The sequence below is a fragment of the Danio rerio genome, chromosome 15 (assembly GCF_052040795.2).
Source record: "Danio rerio strain M-AB ecotype USA chromosome 15, GRCz13ab, whole genome shotgun sequence".
Lineage (NCBI taxonomy): Eukaryota > Metazoa > Chordata > Actinopteri > Cypriniformes > Danionidae > Danio > Danio rerio.
Window position 1 is genome coordinate 45890001 of NC_141035.1, and position 13279 is coordinate 45903279.

At 38.4% G+C, this 13279-nt stretch overlaps 1 long non-coding RNA gene across 6 annotated transcripts in view; it reads right to left on the reverse strand.

Moving 5' to 3' along the window:
• The window catches only part of LOC137487676 (uncharacterized), a 69257-nt gene extending 61067 nt beyond the window's left edge, over window positions 1–8190 (reverse strand). For all 6 annotated transcript variants that reach the window (XR_015509994.1, XR_015509991.1, XR_015509992.1 and 3 more), the window contains exon 1: window positions 7806–8190. This is a non-coding gene — a long non-coding RNA (uncharacterized LOC137487676). The remainder of the gene's footprint in view (window positions 1–7805) is intronic.
• Window positions 8191–13279: the final 5089 nt, after the last annotated feature.

Genomic DNA, 13279 nt, shown 5'->3' on the forward strand with positions numbered 1-13279 from the left:
CAGAATTATTAGCCCCCCTTTGAATTTTTTTTCTTTTTTAAATATTTCCTAAATGATGTTTAACAGAACAAGGAAATTTTCACAGTATGTCTGATAATATTTTTTCTTCTGGAGAAAGTCTTTATTTGTTTTGTTTTTTTGGCAAGATAAAACCAACATTTTTCTTTTTTAAATAATTCCTAAATGATGTTTAACAAAGCAAGGAAATTTTCACAGTATATCTGATAATATTTTTTCTTCTGGAGAAAGTCTTTATTTGTTTTATTTTGGCAAGAATAAAGGCAGTTTTTTAATTTTTTAAAAAGCATTTTAAGGACAAAATTATTTTAAGCCCCTTTAAGCTAATTTTTTTTCTGCCTGTCTACAGAACAAACCATCATTATACAATAACTTGCCTAATTACCCGAACCTGCCTAGTTAACCTAATTAACCTAGTTAAGCCTTTAAATGTCACTTTAAGCTGTATAGAAGGGTCTTGAAAAATATCTAGTCAAATATTATTTCCTGTCATCATGACAAAGATAAAATAAATCACATATTAGAAATGAGTTATTAAAACTATTACGTTTAGAAATGTGTTGAAAAAAAATCTTCTCTCCATTAAACAGAAATTGGGAAAAAAATATAAACGGGGGGCTAATAATTCTGACTTCAACTGTATAATAGGCGTGGGACTAAAACCGTTTTCAAGTGTATCGCAGTTTGGAAAAGTCAGGGTTTTTACACCGCCAAAATTGTCTTCTATAGACCTTATTCTAAAATGCGGAAGTGCGCCTGTTTTCGCGATTGTCTTAGAACTTCCGTTTCCGTCGCCTTTGGGAGAAATGACTAGGAATAATAAACGGCAAAAAAACGGTCAAACTACTTGCTCTACAAACAAATGTTTGCATGACTATACAGACCAAGTAGAATAATATAACAAGGAAATATCAGTTTGCAACATCAAACAGCGAAACGAGCAGTTTTTAATGTCTAAAAATGAATGGAAGTGAATGAGACCAGAAGTCTCGTGCCAAAAAGATTCAAATGGCAGCGCCCGCTCGTCCGCGGAGAATAAGGTGAATAACGTTCTTACGGTATGTGCAAGTTTTTTTTATGTTTTGTTTTAAGTGTTATATAAACACTGTATATATTCTACTTTTCTATATTCTAATATATATATATAATTTGTACTTTTATTATCTGTCCTAGATTGACTGCATAGCTACATTAGAAATGCGTTGAGAATACACGGTGTGTACTTAAAGAGACAGTTCACCTAAAAATAAAAATTGTCATTATCTAACCTGTAGGAGTTTCTTTATTCTGTTGAGCATCAAAGATGTTTTGAAGACAGCTGAAAACCTGTAACCATTGACATACACAGGGCTCTATTTTAACGATTTAGGCGCAAAGCCCAAAGCACATGGTGCAAAAGCATTAAAGGCATGTCCGAATCCACTTTTGCTATTGGAAAAAAAATAAAGGAACAATACACTCTGTGCCCCGGCGCAGGGTCTAACAGTGTTGTGCTTATTCTCTTAATGAGTTATGGCTGTGTTTTGAGCATAACATGCATTAAACAAATCAGAGTCTCACCCAGCAAATAAATAAATAAACAAGAATAACGAAGTGTGGTCAAAAAACGGAGTTATATCCAAACACATCCTATTCCTATATTGTGATGCATACAACTCTGAAACCCGACAGGTGGACAAATCTAAACTTGCTTTTATTAAAACAAATATAAATATGTATATTATAAATAATACGGCTATTAATATTATTCATTCATTCATTTTCTTGTCGGCTTAGTCCCTTTATTAATCTGGGGTCGCAACAGCGGAATGAACCGCCAACTTATCCAGCAAGTTTTTACGCAGCGGATGCCCTTCCAGCCGCAACCCATCTCTGGGAAACATTCACACACACACACTCCAGACATTTTAGCCTACCCAATCAGAGATGTATAGTAACGAAGTAGAACTACTTCACTACTGTACTTAAGTACTAAAAGGCAGTATCTGTACTTTACTGGAGTATTATTTTTTTCTCCTACTTCCACTTTTACTTAAGTACATATTTTCCATGAGTTTAATACTTTTACTCCGATAGATTTTTTGTGTGCTGCATCGTTACTCGTTACTAGGGGTGTCAAAATGATTGAAATCAGTTCAGTAATAGGTCATACCCGGTTATTACGTGATGACGTCATTTATCTCCTATGCGCGATGTCGCAATACTATGGCGAAGGACGGAGGCGCGAGGGCGAGGCGGCACAGCACTCCAGCCGCTAGTTTACTGTTAGGGAGAAATGTTGTAAAACTTCACCTCTGCCTATCTCTCGCTCTCTCACTTTGGACATTTGACCCGCTGGCCAGTTTTTAAGGTAACTTTTCCTCTCTTCTTAGCTGTTAAAGCTGTGGATCCAGACATGAGCGTGCCTCATGTGCAATTAAGTTTTCTCCACTGTGTCTATTACCTGTGATAAACGCGTATTTTTCCCGCCATGGGTGAACAGCGCTTATATTTCTAAAGCCCTTTCTGTTGAGGACAATAACCAATCATAGACCCGCCTGTCAGCGCTCAATAAGCAGGCGGGATAATATTGACATGAGTTTATTCCCAGATAGCAGGCAGTAATCGGCCCGAGCTCGGCTGCCCTCCGGCGCCTCCGGCTCCGACTCGGCATCGGCGAGTGTTATCCGGGCCGAGTGCGGCCCGCAGCTCGCTCGCGCACATGCGGTTGTGATGCGGCTGTAAAGCACTGGCCCGATTCCGGTCAACCATATCCTGGCCGCTTCTGGCAAGGACTCGGCTGATGGCAACCGATTAAGTTCTTATTTTATCTAGTAATCTGTTAGCTCCACGTTTAATGATAATTTGAGAAAATATTCATGGTACGATAGCAAAAAAAAAAAAAAAAAAAGAATATTTAGTGTGGATGGTCGCAATGTTTAGACGCAAACAAAACAATATTATTTATAAATAGTTTATACATGTCATCTAGAGAAAAACTATGTATAATTCGCTTATTTTTGAGATAGCACGCTCCTGTGCTGACTGTTTGTTTTAAAGCAGAAGTTGGTTTCATAATAAACACATGCATTACTAAACTCCTGATCCAAACTCCAATCCAGACGGTGGCGGTAATGCTCCAAAGAGCTGGTTGTCAATCACCATGGCACGAAGATCACAAGAAGAAAAAGTTTGGTTTTTCAAAGATTCACGTGGATTCTGGTCAGAAAGGTAAGCTTTTTACTGCTTGTGTTCTGTATAATTAGCGAATTTAGAGCTTAAAATATTTCCACGGTGTTTGGTTGTAACAGCGTTTAGTAATTTAAAACAGTTTGATACGAAATGTAACTTGCTTTAAGAAACACGACTGGAGCTAATGTATGCTAACGCTAACAGTTACAAACACGTCTGAAAGTTCCTTTTCCTTTTACACAATGTTAGATTGTAACGTGTGTAGTAACCAGAGATGTATAGTAACGAAGTAGAACTACTTCACTACTGTACTTAAGTACTAAAAGGCAGTATCTGTACTTTACTGGAGTATTATTTTTTTCTCCTACTTCCACTTTTACTTAAGTACATATTTTCCATGAGTTTAATACTTTTACTCCGATAGATTTTTTGTGTGCTGCATCGTTACTCGTTACTAGGGGTGTCAAAATGATTGAAATCAGTTCAGTAATAGGTCATACCCGGTTATTACGTGATGACGTCATTTATCTCCTATGCGCGATGTCGCAATACTATGGCGAAGGACGGAGGCGCGAGGGCGAGGCGGCACAGCACTCCAGCCGCTAGTTTACTGTTAGGGAGAAATGTTGTAAAACTTCACCTCTGCCTATCTCTCGCTCTCTCACTTTGGACATTTGACCCGCTGGCCAGTTTTTAAGGTAACTTTTCCTCTCTTCTTAGCTGTTAAAGCTGTGGATCCAGACATGAGCGTGCCTCATGTGCAATTAAGTTTTCTCCACTGTGTCTATTACCTGTGATAAACGCGTATTTTTCCCGCCATGGGTGAACAGCGCTTATATTTCTAAAGCCCTTTCTGTTGAGGACAATAACCAATCATAGACCCGCCTGTCAGCGCTCAATAAGCAGGCGGGATAATATTGACATGAGTTTAGCTGTAAATGCTCGTGCTGTCTTCTGTGCATGAGTTTTGTTTGATACATCCAGAAAGAGTGTTTTCTTTGAACAGGTCAAATTAAGGACACAGTTCGTATATCTGACTGCTGTATTAAAGGACAAAATTTTATTACAAAAAACCCTTTAACTGTCACACCAAGACAAAAGCAATAGAATTTTTTTTAATTGCATTTCTTAACTCCTAATGTCGCTAGTTAACACAATCAGTGCATTTTTATTCAACACATCACATTATTTCTAAAATATCAGCCTCTACCAAATGGTTGAGATGTTGGTTTATGGTAAAAGTACCAGAATTAATAAATATACTACAGAAAATATGAACTGTAAGACCAATTTCATTAAAAACATGATAAAAAATAAATAACAATTATTACTAAATCATAGCCAAAAGCCATAAAATATTTCAGATTTTCATTTAACACAGTAATATACACATTTTCCTGTTTTTTTTTTTACAATAAAATCAAAATCAAGTGAATTAGTGAAGCAGGATTTAGTTTGCTTGTTTAGTTTAGTTTCACGAGTGCTTCCAGAAGACAGAACTCCTGTTTATTGTGGTATTAACCAATCAAACTTCAAAACTCCCAAAGTGTGAGTGTGTGTTTGTGTGTGTGTGAGTGAGATTGAATAATGTGTGAGTAAGAGAAAACAACAGTGTGATTGTACCTGTGTGTGCGTCTGTCTGTGTGTGTGTGTGTGTGTGTGTGTGTGTGTGTGTGTGTGTGTGTGTGTGTGTGTGTGTGTGTGTAAGAGAGAGCGTAAAAACAATTGCAACCTATGTAATGTCCCCATAATTCACAAAAATGTGTGTGTGAGAGAGAGAGAGAGAGAGAGAGAGAAAACTGTGTGTGTGAGAGTGTATGAATGTGAGAGAGTGGGAGAGAGTGTACATTTAGGTGTGTGCAGGGCAGTGTGTGTGTGTGTGTGTGTGTGTGTGTGTGTGTGTGTGTGTGAGAGAGAGAGAGAGAGAGAGAGCGAGAGAGAGTATGTATGTGAGTGAACATGCTGAATTATCTCATCAGTGAAGGCATTTTCTGGTAAAAGGGCCTGACGATGTGAGTTCTTGTACCATAGAAACTATTTACAGAGAAAAACAGTATCATAAGCCATGTTTCTTTTCGTTCTGCTTAATCAAGTACCCTAAAAAAGATATTTAAAATAAACAAAACAATTAGTGTATTTTGACTGCTTTCTTTAATAACTACATTACACAATACTTGTACTTTTACTTTCAGTACTTGAGTAGTAAATTTTGAAATAAACTACTTGCAATACTTAAGTACAAAAAATGTTGAATACTTTTGTACTTCCACTTAAGTATGGTGCTTAAAGAGCACTTCTACTCAAGTCAATTTTTGATAAAGCACTTGTACTTTTACTTAAGTATGGGTCTCTAGTACTTTATACATCTCTGTACCCAATTCACCTGTACCGCATGTGTTTGAACTGTGGGGGAAACCGGAGCACCCGGAGGAACCCCACGCAAACGCAGGGAGAACATGCAAACTCCACACAGAAACACCAACTGAGCCGAGGATCGAACCAGCGACCTTCTTGCTGTGGGGCGAACGTGCTACCCACTGCGTCGCCCACTATTAATATTATACAGATGCCAATTGTCATAAGTAAACTAAAAAAAGTTTTTATAAAAATAAAAATGGTTTGGAACCATGAAAATGGTGAGTAAATGTTCATTTTTGGGTGAACTATCCCTTTAGGCATATAGCTTTATGCAACATAAGGAACCCGTGACCGCTGAGTACAATTAATCAATAGCATCATCCGGCAATTCTTTTTGAAACATTATTTGTATGACAAAATAGCATAATATAGTGCATAAGTCTGCACTGGGACACCTTATAAACGTCAAAAAAGTGACTCAGTCAAGAGCAGTGAGAGATTTTCCGTCTTGTGCTGTTTGAGAGCTGCAGTCACTTTAAGAGGTAATGAATGGAGCCATTAGAGTGCATTAGCGCTGCACACTTATTCTGCAGCACTGGTTTTGAACTTTCAACATTCATTTTTTTTTTTTACATAGCCATTTAAGGAAGGTATTGGTTAAAGCATTATACACCATGAACCTAATCAATCACACACACTCTGATTTGAAGGAAAGAATATTGAACTGAAAATAGAAGAATTTGAAAATCAGACCAAAAACATTTGTGAGTCTGGACAACAAATCTAATCTTATAGTAGCATGGGTACATCTGTGGGAATAGCCAACAAAACATTGCAGGTCAAAATTATATATATATATATATATATATATATATATATATATATATATATATATATATATATATATATTTTTTTTTTTTTTATATCAAAAATGTGTAGAGGCGAGGCAGGGGTGCAGTAGGTAGTGCTGTCGCCTCACAGCAAGAAGGTCACTGGGTCCAAGGTTCGAACCTTGGCTCAGTTGGCGTTTCTGTGTGGAGTTGGGATGTTCTCCCTGCCTTTACGTGGGTTTCCTCCGGGTGCTCTGGTTTCCCCCACAGTCCAAAGACACGTGGTACAGGTGAATTGGGTAGGCTAAATTGTCCGTAGTGTATGAGTGTGTGTGTGTAAAATGTTTCCCAGAGATGGGTTGCGGCTGGAAGGGCTTCCACTGCGTAAAAACTTGCTGGATAAGTTGGTGGTTCATTCCGCTGTGGCGACCCCGGATTAATAAAGGGACTAAGCCGACAAGAAAATGAATGAATAAACGAAAAATGTGTAGAATATTAAGAAAAGAGTGTTCTCCAAGAACTACTCTGTACATTTCGTTTGGTAAATATATCAAAACATAATTTCTGATCAGTAATACGCACAGTTTTTAAAGGCAATTTTCTCAATAAAGATCTCTGCATATTAGCAAAATTGAGGTAAAGTTGGTTTTATATGCGCACATTCATTTTAATGGTGCCAATTAGAGGTCTGCATCCATAGAGTCTGAATAAATTTCCAAATAAAGCACAGGAGCGTTCGGTAACTGGTTTAATTTTGGACGGGAGCGGGTGGTCTAACAATATCGCTCCTGATTCCCGAGCGAGCGAGCACGCGTATGTATGTGTGTGAATGAGACAGCGTGATGCTGCGTTTAGCTTGTTTGTTGCTGTCTATGTGTGTGTGTGTGTGCAAATGAGAGAGAGAGCTTTGTGCTGTGTGTGTGTGTGTGTGTGTGTGTGTATGAGAGAGAGAGCGTGACACCCCTGGTTGCTAATATGATAGATATAAAGTTCTACTGTGCCCCAGTAGAGCTTTAAGTCTAGCAACGCCCCTGGTTGCTAATATGATTTCCCTGTTTAGAATTTGCAAAGAAAACTTTCCTGAAATTATATTTTTAAGGAGAAAGTCCAAATATGCGAATATAAAACCAACTTTATCTTATTATTAGCAAAGTCGCTTTAAGGCATGTCATTCGACTCGGCGGCCATCTTTGAAATGCATCTCGGGCAGTGTGCTCAGGCATTCTGTCTCAATGGTGAAACATCAAATTCCCCGAAGCTGTTAGCCAAGCTTACAATTACATAACATACTTGGAATAACCAATAAATTAAACAACAACTGTCTATTAAGTTTCGTTCCTAAACGTTTGAATCAAACAAAATCTGCATTTTCTTTCAGGTTGCCCGAGCTAATGCGCATGCGCACACGAAAAAAAAAGAGACACCAACCTCATTCAAGACCGTTCCACACATTATTATCCTTTGAATAATGCTTCGTCAGATCACGCTGGTCTTCTGAAGTAATCTTCTGAAGTTCCACAGCTTGGTCTTGATGGTGAATCTCATCCAGAAATGACAGCGATTCTGTTTACAAGTCTGTGGGCCAGTTGAGTACTTGTTGCTGTCATGTGATGTGCGTTTGACAGGACGGACTGTACCTCGCGTTCGTTTCATACAGATTACACCACCAAAAAACGTTTGTTTTCAATCGTAGTTCGTTCATTTAAAAGTAGATTGTTCAAGCTTTATGTGTTTCTTATGTCTGTGAAACAAATATTCGCTGAGATTCCAGTGCGTTGGCTGACCACATAAAAAGGAAGCACATGTCTGATCTGAGCCCCTTTCCTGGAGAATCGTCAGTCTATAGCGATCGATGATTGGCTCCTGTACGCGTAGGCGGGGCTTCATTCGCCATATTGAGCGTCTACACTTTTCCCTATTCAAAATCAAAACTTGGAGTGACTTAAAAGCACAACACATTTTCTCGTTGAACCTATTGAAAATGTGGAAATCCTGTGACAGATTGTGTACCTTTATTTCAGGTTGTAGATTACATAATGGTTTTAAATTATTTTTTTAATGTTCAGTTTATTTTATAATTTTACAATATTGTTATTTTACCCAATTTAATAAAGTACTCTGACTGTATAATCAGCTTTGTGCAGTTTACTCTTAGTATCATTTTTGTTTGAAATGGCACAATCTAATCCTGTTTATATAAAGTAAACTGCGCCTGAGCAAGATCACAGAGCATAGAACAGGGGTGGGCAAACTCAGTCCTGGAGGGCCGGTGTCCTGCACAGTTTAGCTCCAACTCTAATTAAACACACCTGCTTATAGATTCTAGTGATCTTGAAGACGCTGATTAGTTTGTTCAGGTGTGTTTGACTAGTGTTGGAACAAAACTCTGCAGGGACACCGGCCCTCGAGGATCAAATTTGCCCATCCCTGCCATAAGGTGACACTCTGTTGCTATTTGGAAAACAGCCACTAGATGCCGCTAGTGTCACGCGGCGGCCATCTTGGAATGAAAATTCCAATAGGAAACCGCACGGATGACTATAGTTAGACAGAATGAATTAAACTATTGAGTTAAATATGAGTACAACATTTTAAAACAATACCCCAATGAAAACAGACAATTTCCAAAATGATGACAAGACTAAGTTTAATACATCTAAAATAGCTGTTTTAAATATAACATAAAAGTAAGGTTAACAAAATAACAGTACAATTTTTTTGTTTTACTCAAATTAGGTTGAAGCAAAAATGAGTATGCACAACAAAAACCACAACAAAATCTACATTATCTGGTAGCTTGTATGGCCTCAATGCTTTTTAATGACAGCATTAAAAATCATGAATAAAAATATATATACAAATAAATAAATAAATACATTTGGAGAAAGTAACTTTTTAAATGAAAACTTTATTAGTCTTTTTTTTTTTAACAGACAACACTGGAAAAAATACTATGTACTTTTATAAAATAATACTCCAATAAAAATTACTGTTAATCTGTTATTAACATCTCAATTTGAAAGTCATGTTAATGTAATTCATCATGTCAGTATTAATATGTATTATGCCAGACAGTTTCAAGAAAACAAGTATGGTTATTAGATTAAACATTAAGTCTGTAAAATAAACTATTAAAAGTGCTGATAATGATTGTAAGTGTTGTATTGTCGTCTTTCAGGTTGCATTTCAGCTTTGATCCACTTTTTAAATTAATAAATTAAAACCAAAGCAGCTGCTCGCCATCGCAACAGCAATAAGATTCAATGGACGGCCGATCGCTTTCACTTCAGAATGGCGGAATCGCTGAGTGCTGCTGTTGCAATAGAACGTTCTGTTGAGTGTCGCCTCTTGGTGATTCTAAGCTCTTTGGCGGGGTTGAGTTTACAGACTTGTTGCTTTGACAACGACTCCTGGATGACTTTTAAAGAAAAAAAGCATTTATAAACAAAGACTATCGAATACACAAGTCAGAAATAGACGAGGCTATAGACAAAAATAAATAAATAAATAAATAAATCAGTTCTTGATCCCCATCAAAGCAGAATTAATGGCTATGAAGAAAGAAATGAATGCCACAATCTCCACAAAGATACCATCAGCGAACAAGCTAAAACAATTGCGGGACTTGAACGCGGTGCAACTATTTCTTCTGATACGGTTTCCCAATTACAAAAAGAGGTCGAAGAGTATATATCTATGATTCCGGATGGCCAGTCCTCCACTCCGCCTTGGTCTCAGATTCATTTCAAAGCAGTGCTACTCAGTACCAAAATAGCGGCTCTATTACCGCATTCCTCCTAATAGGCAATAATGGCATAGGCGACATCTAATGTAAATAACTATGGTTTGCTATGAGGGAATCATAGATATATACACTAGATGTCGCCTGGCTTATTGTTGTCTATTGGACGGAATGCGTCAGTAACGTCGCCATCTTGGTACAGGGTAGCGCTCCTTTGAAATGAATGCAGGACCAAGGTACAGTGGAGTACTGTGGCCATCCAAAGCCAGAGATATACACATATACACATATATCTGTGATCGGGAGTTTTCCTGGATGTTAGATTGTAATTTTTTTTTTCTAATTACGAAAATTATAATTTTACATCACTTTTCTTCATTGATGGATCAGTGACCGCATGGGCATTCCTGACAAAAAGCTTGTGTTTGTGTGTACAGAAATGTGCTATTCAACTCCCTGTTAAATCTAATCATGTCCTGAAACACACATCCTCTCCTGTTTTCACTTCTCATACTGACGGAGGGAGCGATTCGTTTGTGAATGAATCCCCGGAACGACTCTTTCACTAACGTTAGCTGACTAAAGTTTCTGGCAGCGCAGCATCTCGTTGTCATATTTCTTTTGCATTGTTTGCTGATTTTATTCAACAAAACTAGCATAAGCCGAGTGTTTAGAGCGAGTTGGAGCTGCTTTGTCTTATGGTGAATGCAGTAAGTGACTGTCATCATCAATAACGTTACCTGATTAGCACAAAAGTTCAGAACATACAAAAACAGAAAAAAACGTAATATTACCTATGAAATGTTCTGCCTCTGTGCTTTGATTTCTTTGTTTGCTCATTTCTACACCCGTAGACAGCGCTAAAGTCCCGCATCTTCATGTAATAACACTGTCTTGACTAGTGCGGTTGAATGACATTTGTCCTGGGAGCACTGTACCAATGTGGCGGCGCTATTGACACATGCTCAGGGTCCCTATGCGATATCTAGTGTATATATCTATGTGAGGGAATGATGCACAAAAGAAAGCTCCGCCCCCTACTCAATATTCATTTTCAGTTGGAAGTACATACAGAAATATAAGTCTCAGCAATCGTACGGTTTACGTGGACTTGCGTAAAAAAAGGGTGACTTACCTTGATTTGTCATTGTTCCTTCACACTTGTGTTGCGCTCTTCCTCTGTTTCCCTTTGACTTTTCAGTTTCTCTTTTTCCTCATTAATGCTCATTTAGATTCAATCAAACACACACACACGCACACACACACACACACACACACACACACACACACACACACACAGACACACACACACATTCTGACTGACCTATGAGTCATGGCTGGCAGCAATGCAAACCCCTGGTCTCTCCTCCATCTTCTCTCTGTCTCTGTCAGACTGATTTTGTCTCCTGTTTCTGGTCTTTTCGGGGCCTGCAGTGTCCCGTCAATCAGCGGGTTTGAGAGGTCAGGACTGCCTCTGCATCTGTCTTGTCTGTGTCAAGCAGATATTTCAGTCACAGTTCAGTCTACAGCTCCTCTCTTTCTCCTTTTGTGGAGTGTTTTCCTCTCCATTTCGGATCTCCCTGAAGCCACACATGCTCTTCTTTACATCTGCTTATCTGTCTCTTTCCTCTCTCTTTGCTCATCTGCTGGGGTGCGATAAAGAAAATGACCTTGTTATGAGAGGCAACAAAGAGAAGCTATCTGATAGATCTTCAACACATGACGCCTTAATAGTATTTCCTGCACACTTTGATGACATTAACGAGAGCAAGTGGCGCAAAAGCAAAGGCGACTTTCAATTCACCTTCATGCATTAGAGGAAAAGTTCACACACAAAATGTGACCCCAGACCATAAAAGCAGTGTCAATTTTGTGCAATTGAGATTTATGCACAATCTAAAAGCTAAATTAATAAGCTTTCCATTGATTTATACATTGTTAGGATTGGATAATATCAGGCTTAAGCCCCGGTAAGATCACACGATTTTTATTGTGGGTTACAAAAGCCACTTAGTCAGATTAAGCTATTTTTCGTGGGTAACAAATGTGCCAGACTACACATTGCTTCACGATCCATTCATTTTCTTGTCGCCTTTATTAATCCGGTGTCGCCACAGCAGAATGAACCACCAACATATCTAGCAAGTTTTTACGCAGCGGATGCCCTTCCAGCCGCAACCCATCTCTGGGAAACATCCACACACACACACATTCATACACTACGGACAATTCAGCCTACCCAATTCCCCTGTACCGCATGTCTTTGGACTGTGGGGAAACCGGAGCACCCGGAGGAAACCCATGCGAACGCAGAGAGAACATGCAAACTCCACACAGAAACGCCAACTGAGCCGAGGCTCGAACCAGCGACCAAGCAACCTTTTTGCTGTGAGGCAACAGCACTACCTACTGCGCCACTGCTTCGCCCTTGTATAATACATATGCTGGATAAATTGGCGGTTCATTCCACTGTGGTTAGGGGCGGACTGGCCATCTGGAAATTCTGGCAAATGCCAGAAGGGCTGGACCATTTTTTAAAATGTGGGCCGGTCAGTTTTTTTATTATTATTATTATTATTTTTTTATAGGTTTTGTTTTTACATGCAGGAAGCTTTTATCCCAAGCAAGATGTGAATATTATGATGAAGATGATGATGGTAATAATAGTAATATTAATAGTAAATGTTAAGCATTTGGCCCAATCTGTGATGGCTGGCTGGCTTGGCTACTAAAAAGCTCAGAAAAAGCAAAAAAAAGGGCTCTAAAATCAGATGCTTCTAAATGCATAAAGTTATCTGAAATATTTTCGAAAAGTTTAAATTCGTCCAATGCATTGGAGGACAGTAGCGCCATACAAGAAAACAGAAAATATACTTTAATTCATTACACTAACATACACTAGGTCATATTGACGCCATTCACACTCCTTCTGACAGTTTTTGACATGTACCTACACTGTGCTTAACAGTAAGCTTAGTGTAGAACTCCCGTCCATTTTAAATTGTCATTATAATGTGAGATTTAGGGTATACAAACCGCTGTATGCTACTGTACTGGCAATGTAGTCTAACATGCGAAACAAAACCTATAGCTATAGCCATAATACTGATATTTGTAGTGAACTCTGAATACATAGCTAGTCTCTAAAGTAAAATATTAA